The following is a 17,075-nucleotide window of genomic DNA, read 5'->3' as shown; positions in this document are numbered from 1 at the left end:
ACAGCTTTAGAGAGAGGTGTTGCCTGTTTGGCTAATGTATCTGCCATGCAGCTAGGTTTAGGGTTTTGAGCTGACCGTGCAGGATCTGATTGTTTTGTTGAGTCAGAAGGTGTGGAATTAGAGGGAAAATCCATTGTGGTCCTTGAGCCAAGTTCCTTAGGATAGGGTACCAGTGCTGATGCGGCCAGTCTGGAGCAATCAGGATCATCTGTGTTTTTTCTTGTCTGGCTTTTAGGACTACCTTTGAAAGGAGAGGCAGTGGCGGGAAGGCATCAACTTTTAGGTTTTTCCAGCTGAACAAGAGAGCGTCCACTTTCCATGCTTGTTTGTGATAAGTCCTTGTGCAGAAGTTTTGTAGTTGGCAATTCAGTGGGGAGGCAAAAAGATCTATGTCTGGGCATCCCCATTTTTGCGTTACCATGCTGAAGATATGGGGATTCAATTTCCATTATGAGAGTCCATGATGTTTCTCCTTAGATCGTCTGCCAGAGTATTTTTCTTTCCTGGCAGGAATTGTGCTTGCAGGTGCACTTGATACGTTAGAGCTATGTTCCACAAGGTCATGGCTTGCCTGCATAGGGGATAAGAATGAGTGCCCCTTGCTTGTTTATATACCACATTACTGTGGTGTTGTCTGTCTTCAGTAATAATTGTCCTGGATGCAGAAGGTCCTTGAAAGCTGTTAGGGCATTTTGAACAGCCAACATCTCTTTTTGATTGATGTGAAGATGCATCTGGTCTGCGGTCCACTTGCCCTGAATGCATTTTCCTGCCATGTGTGCTCCCCAGGCGTAATCCAAAGCATCTGTTGTTAGAGTTTGCCTGGCTTTGCGTTGGGTAAAAGGCTGACCCTTGTTTAGGTGACATGCCTGTGCCCACCATCGAAACTCCTGTTGCAGGCAGGGTATCATTGGTATTACTGCTTCTAAACTGTGACAGTGTTGAGTCCAAACACTTTTTAGGTACCATTGTAATTTCCTCATATGCAGTCTGGCATATGGTATTAGTAGAATGCAGGATGCCATGAATCCCAGGGCCTGCAGAATTTTTCTTGCAAGGAGATGGGTCTCTTTTTCCAGTAATTGAAAATATTGAGTTAGTTGAACTTGTTTGTCTGGCGTGAAGTAAGCCATAAGGGCCATTGGATTTAAGCTAGCACCCAGGAATATAATGTGTTGCGAGGGCACTAGCTTTGACTTCTTTTCGTTTACTGTGTACCCTAGAGAAATTAGCAACCTTTTTACAAACGCCAGATGCTGTAGAAGTATGTCCTTTGTCTCTGCTTGAATGAGGCAGTCGTCCAGGTATGGATACATTTGAATTCTTTTTTGTCTGCAAAATGCAATTTCTGGTGACAGGCACTTTGTGAAGACCCTGGGCGGAGTAGATAAGCCAAAGGGCAGTGTAGAGAAAGTACAGTTTTGTACCTACCATAAATGTAGATGTCCGATAGGTATGCATCTGCAGTCATAACATATGGGTTGTCCTGCCTCAGGCAGCCCTTCGGTCGGACGGATTCCAAAGTCTGGGTCTGGCCTCGGCTGATGTCGCACTTTCCCTGACGTCAGAGCTTCTGGGGTATAAAGGCATCAGCCGACGCCATCTTCCTCAGTGTTTCTTGCCCCAGATGCCAGGTGCCCTCTAGGAAGGCGAAATTTGGATAAATGCAGAAAAATTCCAAACAGTAGCAAATTATATACACATATATATATATATATATATATACACACAAACAAATAAATACACCATAATAGATTCCCCCAGCTAGCTGTAAGAGGGGTAAGCACCCTAGGAATACCACAGAGGGGAAGGAGGGTGGGTAATCCTGACTGCAGATGCATACCTATCGGACATCTACATTTATGGTAGGTACAAAACTGTACTATGTCCTTCAAGGATGCATCTGCAGTCATAACATATGGGTAGAATACCATAGCCAAACTGGGGGAGGAGGTACTAAGAGAAGGATGGTGTAGTTAAGATCCCCTGCAGAACTGCAGTTGCAAACCCTGCTCGGGATCTGGAGTACAAAGGTAGATTGTAATGCTTGGCAAATGTATGCACGGAGTTCCAAGTAGCAGCTTCTAAAATGTCCTTGGTAGCCACCCCTCGTAGGAAAGCTGTAGTGGTGGCTGTGGCTCTTGTGGAAAGAGGCCTGATATTTTCAGGAGCTGTCTTTCCATGAAAGGAGTAGCAAAAACGAATGCAATTTCCTATCCATTTTGAAATTGTCTGTTTGGAAATTGCTCTTCCTTGCACCCCAGTTGCATATGCTACAAAAAGTTGGTCAGTTTTTCTGTTGGTTTTAGTTCTGTCCAGATAGTAGCGTAGTTGTCTGTGTATATCCAAGGTGTGCAAAAGTTTTTCTCCTTTGTTCTGTGGGTTAGGGAAGAAAGTAGGCAAATGAATAGCTTGGTTCAAGGATACCCTGGATACCACCTTTGGCATGAAAGTAGGATTGGTTCTCAGTGACACTCTATCCTGGTGGAAAATAAGAAAAGGCTGCACTGCCATTAATGCCTGTAACTCAGTGATTGCCAGAAGAAAAGCAGTTTTCCAAGATAAAAACTGTAGGTCTGCTGATGCTGCTGGTTCAAAAGGAGGTAGTGTCAAGTTTTCCAGCACAAAATTGAGATCCCATGCAGGAAGAGGGGGTCTCTCCTTGGAGGTTTAACATTTTTGATCCCTCTCAGAAATTGCCTAAGCAGAGGGTGAGAGAAGATAGGTGGATCCATGTTGTATTCTGCTGAAATTGCTGAAGCATGAATCTTAATGGAAGAATAAGACAGGCCATTGTGGAACAATTCTGCTAAGTACTCTAGGATGTGTGCTAGGTTTGGCACTGTGACATCTGTGCCCTTTGATGTGCTCCAAATGAGAAATCTCTTCCATTTAGATGAGTATGTCTTCCTTGTGGAAGGTCTGCAAGCCTCCAGGATGATGTCCTTCACCCTCTGAGATAAAACAGTTTGGTTTGGTTTTAAGGAATTTTCCAGGCAGTTAGTTGCAATGTTTTCAAGTTTGGATGTAGGGTCTTGAAGTTGTTCTGTGATAGAAGAAGAGGCCATAGGGGGAGAGGCCATGAGTTCGCCTGAAACATGCTTCTCAGTAGCGGATACCAGTGTTGTCTTGGCCAGTCCGGAGCTATTAGTATCACCTTTGGCTGTTCCTCCCTGATCTTCAGTAGAACCTTGTACATCAATGGGAGAGGTGGGAAGGCATATACTGATAGGGCATTCCAGCTGAAAGAGAGAGAGTCCACCCTCCAGGCTTGTGGGTGGTATGTCCTTGAGCAGAATTTCTTCAGTTGGTGGTTGAGTGGGGAGGCGAACAGATCTATCTCTGGCATTCCCCATTTCTTTGTTATGAGTTTGAAGATGTCTGGATGCAACATCCATTCATGTGCATCCGTGGTAGTTCTGCTTAAGCTGTCTGCTAGTGAATTTTCTTTTCCTGGTACGAATTTGGCCTGCAGCTGGATATTGAGATTCAGGCATAAGTTCCACAGATTCATTGCCATCTGGCATAGAGGGTAGGAATGTGTGCCTCACTGTTTGTTTATGTACCACATGACCGTGGTATTGTCTGTCCTTATTAACAGATGTCCTTGCTGGAGGAATGATTTGAATGCCTCGATTGCATGCCTCACTGCCAGCATTTCCTTTTGGTTTATGTGCATGCTTAGCTGTCCTTGAGGCCATAGGCCTTGGATGCATTTGTCCTCCATGTGTGCTCCCCATCCTCGGTCTGAGGCATCCGTGGTGATGGTCTGCCTTGTTTTTGGTTTGTTGAAAGGCAAACCTCTGTTGGACTGGCAGGCTTGAGCCCACCACAGGAATTCCTTTTGAAGGCATGGAATGATTGGTATCTTGGTTTCTAGACTGTGACTGTGTTGAGACCATACATTCCTTAGGTACCATTGCAATTTTCTCATATGCAGCCTGGCATGTGGAATCAAGATTATGCAGGATGCCATGTAACCCAGGGCCTGCAGGACTTTCCTTGCAGTAAGCTGAGTTTGTCTTGTCAAAATCATGACATAATCTGGAAGTTGTTTTTGTTTTTCTTCTGTGAGAAAAGCCATCTGAGTGATTGTGTCCAGATCCGCACCCAAAAAGGTTATCCTTTGGGATGGCACTAGTCTTGACTTTTGGATGTTGACTGTGTATCCCAAGGCCTGTAGCAGGTGTATGACATAGGCCAAGTCCTTTAACAATTTTTTCTTGTTGTCCGCTTGTATTAGGCAGTCGTCCAAGTATGGATAAATTTGAATTCCCTGAAGTCTGCAATGTGCAATTACTGATGCCAGGCATTTCTTGAATACTCTGGGCGCAGTAGATAAGCCAAAGGGCAATGCTGAGAACTGATAATGCTCTGATCCTGCAAGAAATCTGAGGTGTCTTCTGCAATCTGGTCGGATAGGGACGTGCAGGTATGCCTACTTGAGATCTAGAGTCACCAGCCAAGACTCCTTGCCCAGCATGGGAAGAAGTTGCTGTAGGGTCAGCATTTTGAACTTTTGCACAATGAGATAAGTGTTGAGCGCAGACAGGTCGAGAATAGGCCTCCATTGGTTTTCTTTTCTTGGTACCAGGAATAATCTGGAGTAAAATCCTTGGCCTTGTTCTATAGATGGTACCCTTTCTATAGCTTTTATCTGAAGTAAATTGCTGATTTGTCTTAAAGCCTCTGCCTTGGTTTGGTGGAAGGTTTGGCATTCCGCCCCTTTTTGGCAAAGTGTGGAAGTAAAACCTGTATCCTTTTGTCTATTGTTTGCAATGTCCATGTATCCTTTGTAATGCAATGCCAGTTTTTCGAGAATAAAGCCAGCTTTCCGCCCAAGGGAGCTTCCAGTTGATCCCTGGTAGGCGGAATCAGAGTCAAGTCATTGGGTCTGTCCTGTGGTAGTGGTTGTAGTTGTAGCTGTGGCACTACTCCTCTGGTTGGCAGGCTGCCACTGACGGCCCCTGAAGGCACCCTTTGATTGACCTCTGCCTCTAGGGCGTCTGTTCCTGCCCCTCTGTGCTCTGGAGGTGTCTGGAAAGGACCAATTCTTTGTAGGCCAGTTTCTGCTGAACCTCGGAGGTTGGACCTGCAGGAATTCCTTTACTGTTTGCACAGATTTTGCTTTTTCTTCCACCTTCTTTAGAATCTCCTGTGCAGGGCAGCCAAATAAATTTTGTTTCTCCATTGGAGCATCGAGGAGTTTAGCCTTGACATGGTCTGGCAATGATTGCTCCTTCAGCCAGGCATGCCTCAATTACTGCCCCAGTCATAGCTGATCTAAATGAAGCCTCCAGTGCATCATAGCCACATTTTAAGAAATGATTACTGACCTGCTGAGAGTTGTGTACCAAATCCTGAAGGGATTTACGGTCTAAAGGTTCAGGAGAAGAAAGCTTCTTATTCAGCTGATCTAACAAAAATTCTTGGTACTGTATCAAATGGAATTGACAGTTTAATGCCCTGGCAGAAAGAGTAGCAGATGTATAAACCTTTTTTCCCCATCTCTCTAATGCTCTAGACTCTCTTTCAGAGGGTAGGGATTTTTAGCAGTAACAGCTGCAGCCCCTTTAGGGCCCTGAGAAATAGTTTCTGGGTCTGCAGCATGGGCTTTATACAGGTGGAAGTGAGAATCCGGGACCCTGTAATATCTGTCAGATTTGGCAGGGGCCGGGGGAAGAGAATCAGGTGCAGTACTGACATCATTGTACACATCATCAATTACAGTTAGAACAGGTGGTATGGCTAAGGGCCTATGCTGGGGCAAATGCAAAAAGGTCCTTAATCTTTTTCTAGAATCAGAGAAATCCTGACCCTGCCATTGAAAGTGCTCCCTCATGGAGTGTAAAGTCTCCCCAAAGGAAAATTCTTCAGGTGGTGAGGCCGAAGGAATAGAATCTTCTGCATCTGAATCCTCATAAAGCGAGTAGGCCCCTTCCTGATGGTCTGACAAATCAGATCCATCTGTGGAGTAATCTGAGGAGAGAGGTTCAGAGGGATCAGTCCTGGGCCTTTTGTCTGGAGGAGGTTGGGAGGCCCTGTCTGGGTGAGGTTGGTAACCCCTAATTAAAGATATAAGGTCCTCAGCAAGACTGAGAATCTGAGAACTAGAGGAAGGCCTCTGGGAAGTAGATTTGGCAGGCAAACTTTTTGAAAGTTTGGCAGCTTTAGCCCTGGAGAAGGCCTTAATAGACATAGAAGCTGGGGGCCTAGCTGCCCCACGTGCACGGGTAGAAATGTCCAAAGGTATGGTGTCGGACAAATCTTGAGCACTAGCTTCAGTAGGGAGTTCTGAAGCCGACTCAGCCGGGGCCTCTCTGGCCTCGGTCGGAGGTATGGTTTCGGTAGTAGTAATAACCGTGGACTCGGTTTCAGCCGAAACCGAGACACTCGCAGTAGGCCTAGCCGTGGTTTCAGCCAAAACCGCGGGCCGCGAGTGTCGGTCCTTTTCCTTGCGTTTTTTGACCAAATGCGAAGTCGGAGTCTCTGACGGCATTTTATAAGCAAAAGCGGTTCCAAAAAATTCCTCTGCAAACTCCGACCGACGTCTAAGAGTCCGTCGGTTGAAGGAGGCACAGGCTAAACAAGCTGATACGTCGTGGTCTGGGCCTAAGCAAGGAAGGCAGTAAGAATGGAAATCCTTATGAGGTATTTGTTTCCCACAAGTTAAACAATTATTTACTTTGTCTGACATCGGCTGAGGCAAGAAAGAGTCCCCAACGGGTACTTAGCTTTTTTCGAAGTCTTCGGTAGCTGAAATCTCTGGATCTGACCAACCGGCACTTGCGAACAGCTTCTGCTTCGGGCACCGCGTGGCAAGAAAGACTGAGGAAAATGGCGTCGGCTGATGCCTTTATACCCCAGAAGCTCTGACGTCGGGGAAAGTGCGACATCAGCCGAGGCCAGACCCAGACTTTGAAATCCGGCCGACCGAAGGGCTGCCTGAGGCAGGACAACCCATATGTTATGACTGCAGATGCATCCTTGAAGGACATTTGGTAGTGCATTGTACCAGCTTTGAATCTGAGGTATCTTCTGCAATTTTGTCTGACAGAGACATGCAGGTATGCCTCTTTGAGGTCCAGAGTAACAAGCCAAGCCTTCTTGCCCAGCATGGGTAGAAGCTGCTGTAAAGTCAACATTTTGAATTTTGGAATATCCAGGTAAGTATTCAGAATTGAAAGGTCTAGTATGGGCCTCCAGTCCTTGTCCTTTCTGGGGACCAGGAAGAGTCTTGAGTAAAACCCTTGTCCTTGTTCCTGTTGTGGTACCTTTTGAATACCTCTCATGTCCATGAGGGCTGAAATTTGTTTTTGTGCCTCTGCCCATTGATTTTGTGGCAGGTCTGGCATTCCTTTTAGCTTTGGTAAAGTATGAAAGTGGAACCTGTAACCTTGAGACACAATATTCAGAACCCATTTGTCTTGGGTGATTGTTTGCCAATTTTGAGAAAAAAGTGCTAGTTTTCCCCCTAAGGGGACTTCCAAAAGGGACGTGCTTGGCGTACGAAGGGGAAAGTCATTGTGACTGTTTCCTGTAAGGTTGAGACTTGTCCTCACCTCCTTTTGGGGTTGAGGTGCCCCACTGTCATTGTCTGTTTGAGGCTTGGGGTGGAGATCTGCCTCTTGGGCGTCTGTATCTGCCTCTCTGTGGCCCGTCTGACACTGGAAAGGACCAATTCTTTGGTGGCCAATTTCTGCTAAACCGAGGTGGCTGTACCTGTAAGAAATCCTTGACTGTTTGCATAGATTTAGCTTTATCCTCCATTTTCTTTAACACTTCTTCTGCCTTAACACCAAACAAGGTATCATGCTGTAAAGGAGCATCCAATAATTTTGCCTTAACATGATCAGTTAAACTCTGTTCTTTTAACCAAGCATGTCTTCAAATCACAGAACCTGTAACTGCGGCTCTACAAGAGGCCTCTAAAGAATCAAAACCACATTGCAGAGTATGTTTTCCCACCTGTTCAACTGCATGCAATAAATTCTGCATTTCTTTACAATCAGGAGCTTCTGATCTTGCAAGCATTTTCTGCTTTAACTGAGCCATTAAATATTGTTGGTACTTAAGCATGTGAAACTGGCAGGTTAAAGCTCTTCCTGCTAAGGTTGCCGAAGTGTATACTTTCTTCCCCCATCTATCCAAAGCTCTGGAATCTCTGTAAGAGGGTACTGGATTTTTTGCAATGGAAGCCTTAACCCCTTTTGGACCCTGGGAAAAAGTTTCTGGATCCGCAGAAGGGTTTTTGTAAAGAAACTTGTGAGAGTCAGGGACTCTATAGTACCTGTCTGACTTGGCTGGAGCAGGGGGCAAAAAATCAGGAGATAAACTGGATTCAGAGAACACATCATCCACAATGTCTAGCACAGGCGGAATAGCCATCGGCCTGTGCTGAGGAAATAAAAGGAAATCCCTGAACCTTTTCTTGAATTCTGAGTAATCCTGGCTTTCCCAATGGAAATGCTCCCTCATGGTATGTAAAGTTTCCCCAAAAGAGTAATCCTCAGGAGGAGAGGCTGAAGGGATAGACTCTTCAGCATCAGAGTCCTCATAGGGTGGTAAAGAGTATCCCTGGTCTGAAGAGAAATCAGAGGAATCGGTCTGTATCCTGCCTAGGCCTTTTCTCAGGAGGGGGATGGGAACCCCTGATTAGAGTAATGAGGTCTTCAGCCATTTTAAGCATCTGTTTCTTAGGCATGGAGGACTGTCCAGGAGAATGCTGTACTTGTTTCTTTGTCTTTAATGGTACCTTCGTCTTGGCTGTTGTTTTAATGGTAAGTTGCAAAGGTCTGAAAATACCCTCAGAAGCCGATGCCTGCTCAGCGGCTCCGGACCCATCTGAGGGATTTGTTTCCGTAGGCCCAATACCTTGAGTTTCCAGAGGCCTAGTTGTCTCCACATGGGAGTCGGAAGCGGACTGTGGCTCTGAGGTAGCGGGTGTCAGGGGCTGCGAAAGCGCCTCACTGAGAACTGGCGAACCGGCGACTGGCCTAGAAGAGGTTTTGTCGTTGGTTTTGGACCTCGGATGCCTGTCTTTATCCTTGTCTTTGGGTTTTTTCGGTAATGAGGTCGTCGATTGATCCGACGGCATGGTATAATTGAACCTTCAGCCAAAGTAGTGTAAAGCAAAATCAAAATGTCTTTTTATAGTGCATTTGTTCAATCTAGCACAAAGCCGACAACTAGCGACGTCGTGATCAGGGCCTAGGCATGGAATACAGTAAGAGTGGAAGTCCTTATGAGGTATTTGCTTCCCACAAGAAATACAATTATTAACTTTTTCTGACATCGGTTTGAGGCAAGAAAAAAGTTTCCCCAATGGGGTACTTAGCTTTATTGAAGACTTCGGATCTGAAATTCGACTTCGAAAAACTCAGGAGTCGGCCGACCGGCACTTGCGAACTGCTTCTGCTTCGGGCAACGCACAGCAAGAAAGACTGAAGAAAATGGCGTCGGATGCATCTTATATACCCCTGGTGGACTAACGTCAGGGAAGAAGCGACAGCAACCGACACCGGACCAAGACTTTGGAACTCTGGCCGACTGCGGGACCGCCTGATGGCAGGATAACCCAAGTGTAATGACTGCAAGAGTGCAACACGATGAACATCTCTGCTGAAGCAGCAGGTTCAAAAGGGGGAAGCGTGAGCTTTTCCAGTACCAAGTTAAGGTCACAGGCAGGGGTGGGTGCCCTCTTTGGGGGTCTTAAGTTGTTAGCCCCTCGCAGGAACTGTTTGATGAGAGGATGAGAAAACAGAGGTGGCTCAGTATTATAATGAGCCGAGATGGCAGAGGCCTGAATCTTAATGTAGGAGAAGGATAGGCCTCTGTGGAGTACCTCTGATAGGTAATCCAGGATTAGAGGTAAGAAAGGCACTGCTGTGTCCTTTCCTTTAGACCGTGTCCAAGAACAATATCTTTTCCACTTTTCAGCATAGGATTTCCTAGTACTAGGCCTTCTGGCTTCAAGAATGACATCCAGCATCTTTTTGCTGAGGACTGCTGGTGGGGTATTCAAGGGATAAGCCAGGCTGCAAGGTTTAAGGTTTGCAACTGTGGATGCAAGATCTGTCCCTCCTGCTGAGACAGCAGGGTAGGAGTCTGGTGTAGGTGCCAGGGTGGCACCATTGTCAGGCTGCACAGGAGTGGGTAACAGTGCTGGCGTGGCCAGTCCAGGGCAATCAGAATTGCCCTTGGCCTGTCTTGTTTTATCTTGAGAGAAGGGGCAGAGGAGGGTAAAGGCATAGATTGAGAGGTTTTCCCATTGAAAGGATAGGGCATCCACCTTCCAGGCCCTGCTGTGAGGGTCCTAGTGCAAAATTTGCTTAACTGGTGGTTCTCGGGGGAGGCAAAGAGATCCACCTCTGGTGTCCCCCACCTCTGGATCAAAATGTTGAAAGTGTTGGGCTCAATTTCCACTCGTGTGGGTCTAGGAGATTTCTGCTTAAGTCGTCTGCCAGTGAATTTTCTTTGCCTGGCAGGAATTGAGCTTGTAGATGGACTTGGTTGCTCAAGGCTGTGCTCCACAGGGCCATGGCTAGCCTGCAGAGTGGGTAAGAATGGGTTCACCCCTGCTTGTTTATGTACCACATAACTGTGATGTTGTCTGTTTCTATCAGCAATTGTCCTGGAAGGATTAGGTATTTGAAAGCTGTCAGAGCATTCTGTACAGCTAGCATCTCTTTTTGATTGATGTGATGGAAAATCTGCCTTGGGATCCAGTAGCCTTGAACGCATTTGCCTGCCATGTGAGCCCCCCCTTGCATAGTCTGATGCGTCTGTTGCCATGTTTTGGCCGGTGTGGGGTTGAGTGAAATGCAGTCCCTTGCTGTGGTTGCATGCTTCTGCCCACCAGAGGAACTCTGTCCTTAGGCAAGGTATGATAGGAATGACTGTTTCCAGGTCCTGAGAATGCTGGCACCAAAGACTTTATAAGTACCACTGAAGTTTCCTCATATGCAGTCTTGCATATGGAATTAGTAGAATACATGAGGCCATGAACCTTAGGGCTTGCAGTATTTTTCTTCCAGATAGCTGGGTTCTGGTGGCTATTTGTTTGAAGTAGTCTGCCAGACAGACTTGTTTTTCTGAAGTGAAAAATGTCATCTGGGAAGTTGTATCCAAGCTTGATCCCAGGAATACAATCTTTTGACTGGGTACTAGTTGAGATTTATTTTCATTGATGGTGTACCCCAATGAAGTGAAAAGGCTTTTTACAAATGCCAGGTGCTGAAGCAGCAATTCCTGACTGTCTGCCTGAATCAGGCAGTCATCCAAGTATGAGTAAATTTGGATAGTTCTCTGCCTGCAGTATGCAATGGTTGGAGCCAGGCATTTTGTGAATACTCTGGGCACAGTAGATAAGTCAAAGGGAAATGCATAGAACTGATAGTGCGTAGATCCTGCCCTGAAATGTAGATATTTCCTGCATGACTCCCTTATGGGGATGTGCAGATAAGCTTCTTTTAAGTCTAGAGTGACTAACCAGGCTTCCTTGGCTAGCACAGGGAGAAGCTGTTGCTGGGTAAGCATCTTGAATTTTGGCACCACCAGAAAGGTGTTGAGAATTGAAAGATCTAGGATCGGGCTCCAAGCGTCCTCTTTTCTGGGTACCAGGAAAAGTCTGGAGTAGAAACCCTAACCCCTTTGTTCTACTGGAACAGGCTGAATAGCTCTGATATTGAGCAGGAAAAGTACTTGCTTTTGAGCCTCTGCCCACTGATTTGGAGGAAGGTCTGGAAACCCTCTTGGGGTTGGCAGTGAATGAAAGTAGAATTTGTACCCCTGGGATACAATGTTGAGGATGATTGGTCCTGAGTGATGGGCACCCAGTTTTTTGCATGAAGGACAAGTTTTCCTCCTAGGGGTACAAGCTCTCAGACCTTACACTATAAGGCCTGAGGGAGGTAGCTAGCGAGTCATCTGATTCTCAAGGTAAGGGGGAATCTATACACTGGGACAAAGGGTTACTGTATAGAGTGTGGACCCTTGAGGGAGGGCTAGAGGGGGAGAGAATACAGCAGTTGGTAGTGCCCAGAGCCTACCATCTGGCACTTCTAGCCATACTCCGTGCTATTCCCTTTGCAGGTCATATGGGCATAAAACGTACAAAGAGACGTATTATGCAGAACTTCTATTGACCTGGAATTCCCAAAGATGTAACAGGGTACTGCAGGACTTGTGAGCAGTGCCAAAAGGTAACCAAGGCAGGAGACAAGGTGAAAGCTCCTTTGATGCCTTTGCCTGTGACTGAAAAGCCATTTCAGAGGGTAGCTATGGATACTGTGGGGCCTCTGAGTACCCCAAGTTCCACAGTGAAAAAGTATATCCTAGTGGTAGTAGATTATGCTACCAGATAGCCTGAGGCAGTGGCTCTGTCATCCTCCACTGAGGCAGAAAAGGTGGCAAATGCTTTGCTACAGATTTTCAGCAGGGTAGGTTTCCCAAAAGAAATACTGACTGACAGAGGTGCCAATTTCATGTCAAACCTCCTGGCTTGTCTGTGAAACTACTGTGTGGTGAAGCACCTAAAGACAACCCCCTACCATCGCCAAACTAATGGTCTTGCGGACAGGTTAAACTCTACACTCAAGACAATGCTACAGGCATTTGCAAACCAGTTTAAAAGGGATTGGGACAAATATTTGCCCCATCTGTTGTTTGCTTACAGACAGGTTCCCCAGGTTTTTCACCTTTTGAGTTACTGTATGGGCATAGGGTGAGGGGACCTCTACATTTGATTTGAGATGAGTGAGAGGGTGTGTGTGAATACCACAAGGAGCATGTTGTGGCATATGTCCTAAACCTCTGGACAAGGCTCAGGGAACTCGTGGGCTTGGTCCAGGAGAACTGGCAGAAGCCCAACAGGAGGAAAAGGTCTGGTATGACAGGAATCCTTGAGCTAGAGAGTATGCTGTAGGGCAGCAGGTAATGGTTCTCATTCCTGTCAGACACAACAAGCTGCATGCAGCTTGGGAGAGACCCTACAAGGTGGTAAAAAAGGTCAGTGATGTTAACTAAATAGAACTGCTAGGCAGGGGTACAAACTGTACCATGTTAACATGATGAAACATTACCATGACAGGGAGGCCCTTGCGCCAAGTCTTTGCAGTACAAAGCAGGAGGAGACTGAGAGGGAGCTATGGCTACAGGGAGCCAGCCAGGAAAATCTCAAATGACTATGGTGAAGCCTAGGGTTGCAGGCATACAACAGGACAATGCAGCACGGTACTGGGGTCAGCAATGCCAAGGCAGATTGGAATCTTAAGACAGGGCATGGGGTAAGGTATCCCCAGATGTGCTCAACCCTCTCAAGCAATGTTTCTCAAGGGTCACTTGAAAAACTAGCTTGAGTTTTCTGGGAGGGGAGAAATGTGACACCAGGGAAATACTGCGAGTCCAGCTATCTGGAATTTTGGAAATAGTTATATGTCATTTGCGAATATCAGTATGATGCCATTGCCTGGGTTACCAAATGTATTAGAAATATATGTCACGTGTATATTAAACTACTGATACAGAAAGTACAGTTTTGTACCTACCATAAATGTAGATGTTGGAGTGTATATACTGCTGCAGTCATCACACTTGGGTTATCCTGTTGTCAGGCGGTCCCGCAGTCGGCCGAATCCCAAAGTCTTGGTCCGGCGTCAGTCGTCGTCGCTTCTTCCCCGTCAGTGTGACAGGGGGATAAAAGAGGCAGCCAACGCCATTTTCTTCAGTGTTTTTTGCCCCAGATGTCAGGTGTCCCCAACTAGAAAGGCAATACAAATAACTATGCCAAAATACCTTAGTAGATAAACAATAGTACTAGCTGTTAGCAAATACACTATATAGACATGCATCCAATAGATTGATGTACATGGAGTTATAACTAACACCCTGGTATGTAGAGGGGATGGTGGGAGGATAACCTGGACTGCAGCAATATATACACACTCGAACATCTACATTTATGGTAGGTACAAAAAGTACAGTTTTGTACCTACCATAAATGTAGATGTCCGAGAGGTATGCATCTGCAGTCATCACATATGGGTTGTCCGGCCCCAGGCAGCCCTTCGGTCAGCCGGATTCCAAAGTCTGGGTCCGGCGTCTGCTGATGTCGCCCCTTCCCCGACGTCACAACACCTGGGGTATAAAAGCGTCAGCCGACGCCATCTTCCTCAGTTTTTCTTGCCCCAGATGCCAGGTGCCCTCTAGGAAGGCTAAATTTGGAGAAATGCAATAAAAATCCAAACATTTGCAAACAAATATATATACATATATATATATATATATATATACATATATATATATATATATATATATATATATATATATATATATATATATATATATATATATATATATATATATATATATATATATATATATATGTAAAAACAAATACACCATAATAGATCTCCCCAGCTAGCTAGCAGAGGGGTAAGCACCCTAGTAATACCACAGAGGGGAAGGAGGGAGGGTAAACCTGACTGCAGATGCATACCTATCGGACATCTACATTTATGGTAGGTACAAAACTGTACTATGTCCTTCAAGGATGCATCTGCAGTCATCACATATGGGTAGAATACCATAGCCAATCTGGGGGTGGAGGAACTAGGAAAAGGATGGTGTAGCTAAGATACCCTTGCAGGACAACCGTAGCAAAGCCTGCTCTCGATCTAGAATATAAAGGTAAATTGTAATGCTTGGCAAATGTATGCACGGAGCTCCATGTGGCAGCTTCTAAAATGTCCTTTGTAGCCACCCCTCTTAAGAAGGCTGTGGAAGTGGCTGTGGCTCTCGTAAAATGAGGTCTAATGTTAGCCGGTACAGTCTTTCCATGAAATGAGTAACAATGCTATTTCCGATCCATTTTGAAATAGTCTGTTTGGAAATTGCTTTTCCTTGAGTACCAGCAGCATATGCTACCAGCAGCTGGTCAGTTTTTCTGTAACTTTTAGTTATGTACTTACCATAACTTTAGATGTTTGGGATCCATCTCGCCTACATTCTGTACTGATGGGCTCGGAGCCGATCCTCGGCTCCGACTCGGCACGCTATGCTATAGAGCGAAGCCTCTTATTGGCTGAGCTATTCTCTATCCCAGGATGCACCACCGCTAATCCCCCAGATCTTGTTTGTCCGCATTCATGCACACACACATAACTGTTTATATAACATTGCCAGATGTTTCAAGATGAAACAATAGAATTCGGACCGTCCGATCTCTTCTGATCTCCAAGGCAGGGGGAAGGAGGGTAGGTATTAGGAATGTAGGCGAGATGGATCCCAAACATCTAAAGTTATGTTAAGTACATAACTAAAAGATGTTATGTGATCCTATCTTGCCTACATTCTGTACTGATGGGACAGCGTCCCTAGCAGCTAAATCCTGGGTGGCTCACTGGAAAACACTCCTGAGCGCTGTGGAACCAAATGAAGCTCGCCCCCGAGATGCCACATCCAATTTGTAGTGGGAAATGAAAGTGTGCGGGGAAGACCACGTAGCCACAGCACAAATGTCACTAATGGCAAGCTTAGAATGGAATGCTATTGAAGTAGCCATAGCTCTTGTAGAGTGAGCTTTGATAGAGGTTGTAAGCTCTTTATTAGAAGAGGAATACGCCTGACTAATACAGTCCCTGATCCATTTGGCAATAGTGACCTTTGTGACAGATTTGCCTAATTTATTATCCGAAAAGGACACAAACAACTGATCTGTTTTCCGTGTTTGCTGGGTCCTGTCTAAATAAAAGCGCAATTGCCTATGAACATCCAATGTGTGGAAGATGTATTCCGCTTTGTTTGAGTACTTTGGAAAGAAAACTGGAAGTTCTAGTGACTGTTGCAGGCAAAAACTGGAACAAACTTTAGGGACAAAAGATGGATCAGGCCTGAGGGATACTCTATCTTTGTGAAAAACCAGGTACGGTGGTTTTACAGACAGAGCTTGAAGTTCTGAAACTCTTCTGGCAGAAGTAATCGCGACCAGAAAGGCGGTTTTCCAAGAAAGAAATTTCAAATCACATGTTGCTGCCGGCTCGAAGGGGGAGGAGGTTAAGGCACGTAACACCACATCGAGATCCCACGGAGGAGCAGGATGAGAAATCGGAGGTCATAAAAGCAGAGCACCTTTCATGAAGGTTTTACACAATCTGTTGCTCATTAAAGGTGGGTTTGTAGATTCATGGAAATTGGAAATAGCTGCCAATTGGACCTTGATGGTAGAGACTGAAGAACCTTGATTAAATAGGGAAGTCAGAAATTTCAGGACTTCCGATACCAGAACAGTGATGGGATCCAGACCCCGGAGTTGAGCCCAAATAGCAAATCTCTTCCATTTTCTAGTATACAATTTCTTAGTGGCAGACTTGTGGGCCGAGGATAAGTTATGAATGACTTCCGGGTCTAAGGTATGATTCCTGACTATAGTCGGAAGAGGAGGAGCCAAGCTGTTAACTTCAAAGTGTGAAGGGACTGATGGAGTTGCCCCGACTGATGAATTATTAGGTCTGGGATCTGATCCAGGAACCATGGACCGTCCAGTGCATATCTCCGAAGATAGGGGAACCATACCTGACGAGGCCAGTAAGGGGCAACCAAAATCATTTTGCTCCCCAAGTGAGACGCCTTTTGGATCACTCTGGGAAGGAGGGGAACTGGGGGGAAGGCGTATAGCAAGCCGTTGGGCCAAGGATGGGCTAATGCGTCCATAGGACTCTCTCCCGGAGCTGGAGTGAGAGAGAAGAAGTTCTTGCACTTCTCGTTCAGCAGGGTTGCGAAGAGGTCGCGACAAGGAGTTCCCCATCTGCTGAAGATCTGAGTTGTCACTGCATCGTTCAGAGACCACTCATGAGGAGAGAGAATTGTTCTGCTTAGCCTGTCGGCTATCACGTTGGACTTGCCAGGAATATGAGTTGCCACTAGAAAACGTTTGGTCGTCACTGCCCATTCCCAAACTCTCATGGCCTCTCTGCAAAGGGGGTAGGATCTGGTCCCTCCCTGCTTGTTCAGGTACCAGACTACTGACATGTTGTCGGAGTGAACGGCAATTACGCCCTGAAGGAGGTAATCGTGAA

The 17,075-nt window shown here is 45.9% G+C and overlaps 1 protein-coding gene across 1 annotated transcript in view; it reads right to left on the bottom strand.

The window, feature by feature from the left end:
* PAIP1 (poly(A) binding protein interacting protein 1) overlaps positions 1-17,075 on the bottom strand; it is a 1,589,139-nt gene that overhangs the window by 1,040,933 nt on the left and 531,131 nt on the right. The gene's annotated exons all lie outside the window — the stretch shown is intronic.

Source organism: Protopterus annectens, chromosome 1.part1 (assembly GCF_019279795.1).
Source record: "Protopterus annectens isolate FY-2018-M chromosome 1.part1, PAN1.0, whole genome shotgun sequence".
NCBI classification, from domain to species: domain Eukaryota; kingdom Metazoa; phylum Chordata; order Ceratodontiformes; family Protopteridae; genus Protopterus; species Protopterus annectens.
The sequence above is the reverse complement of the archived record's forward strand: the minus strand, read 5'-3'. Positions and strand labels throughout refer to the sequence as shown.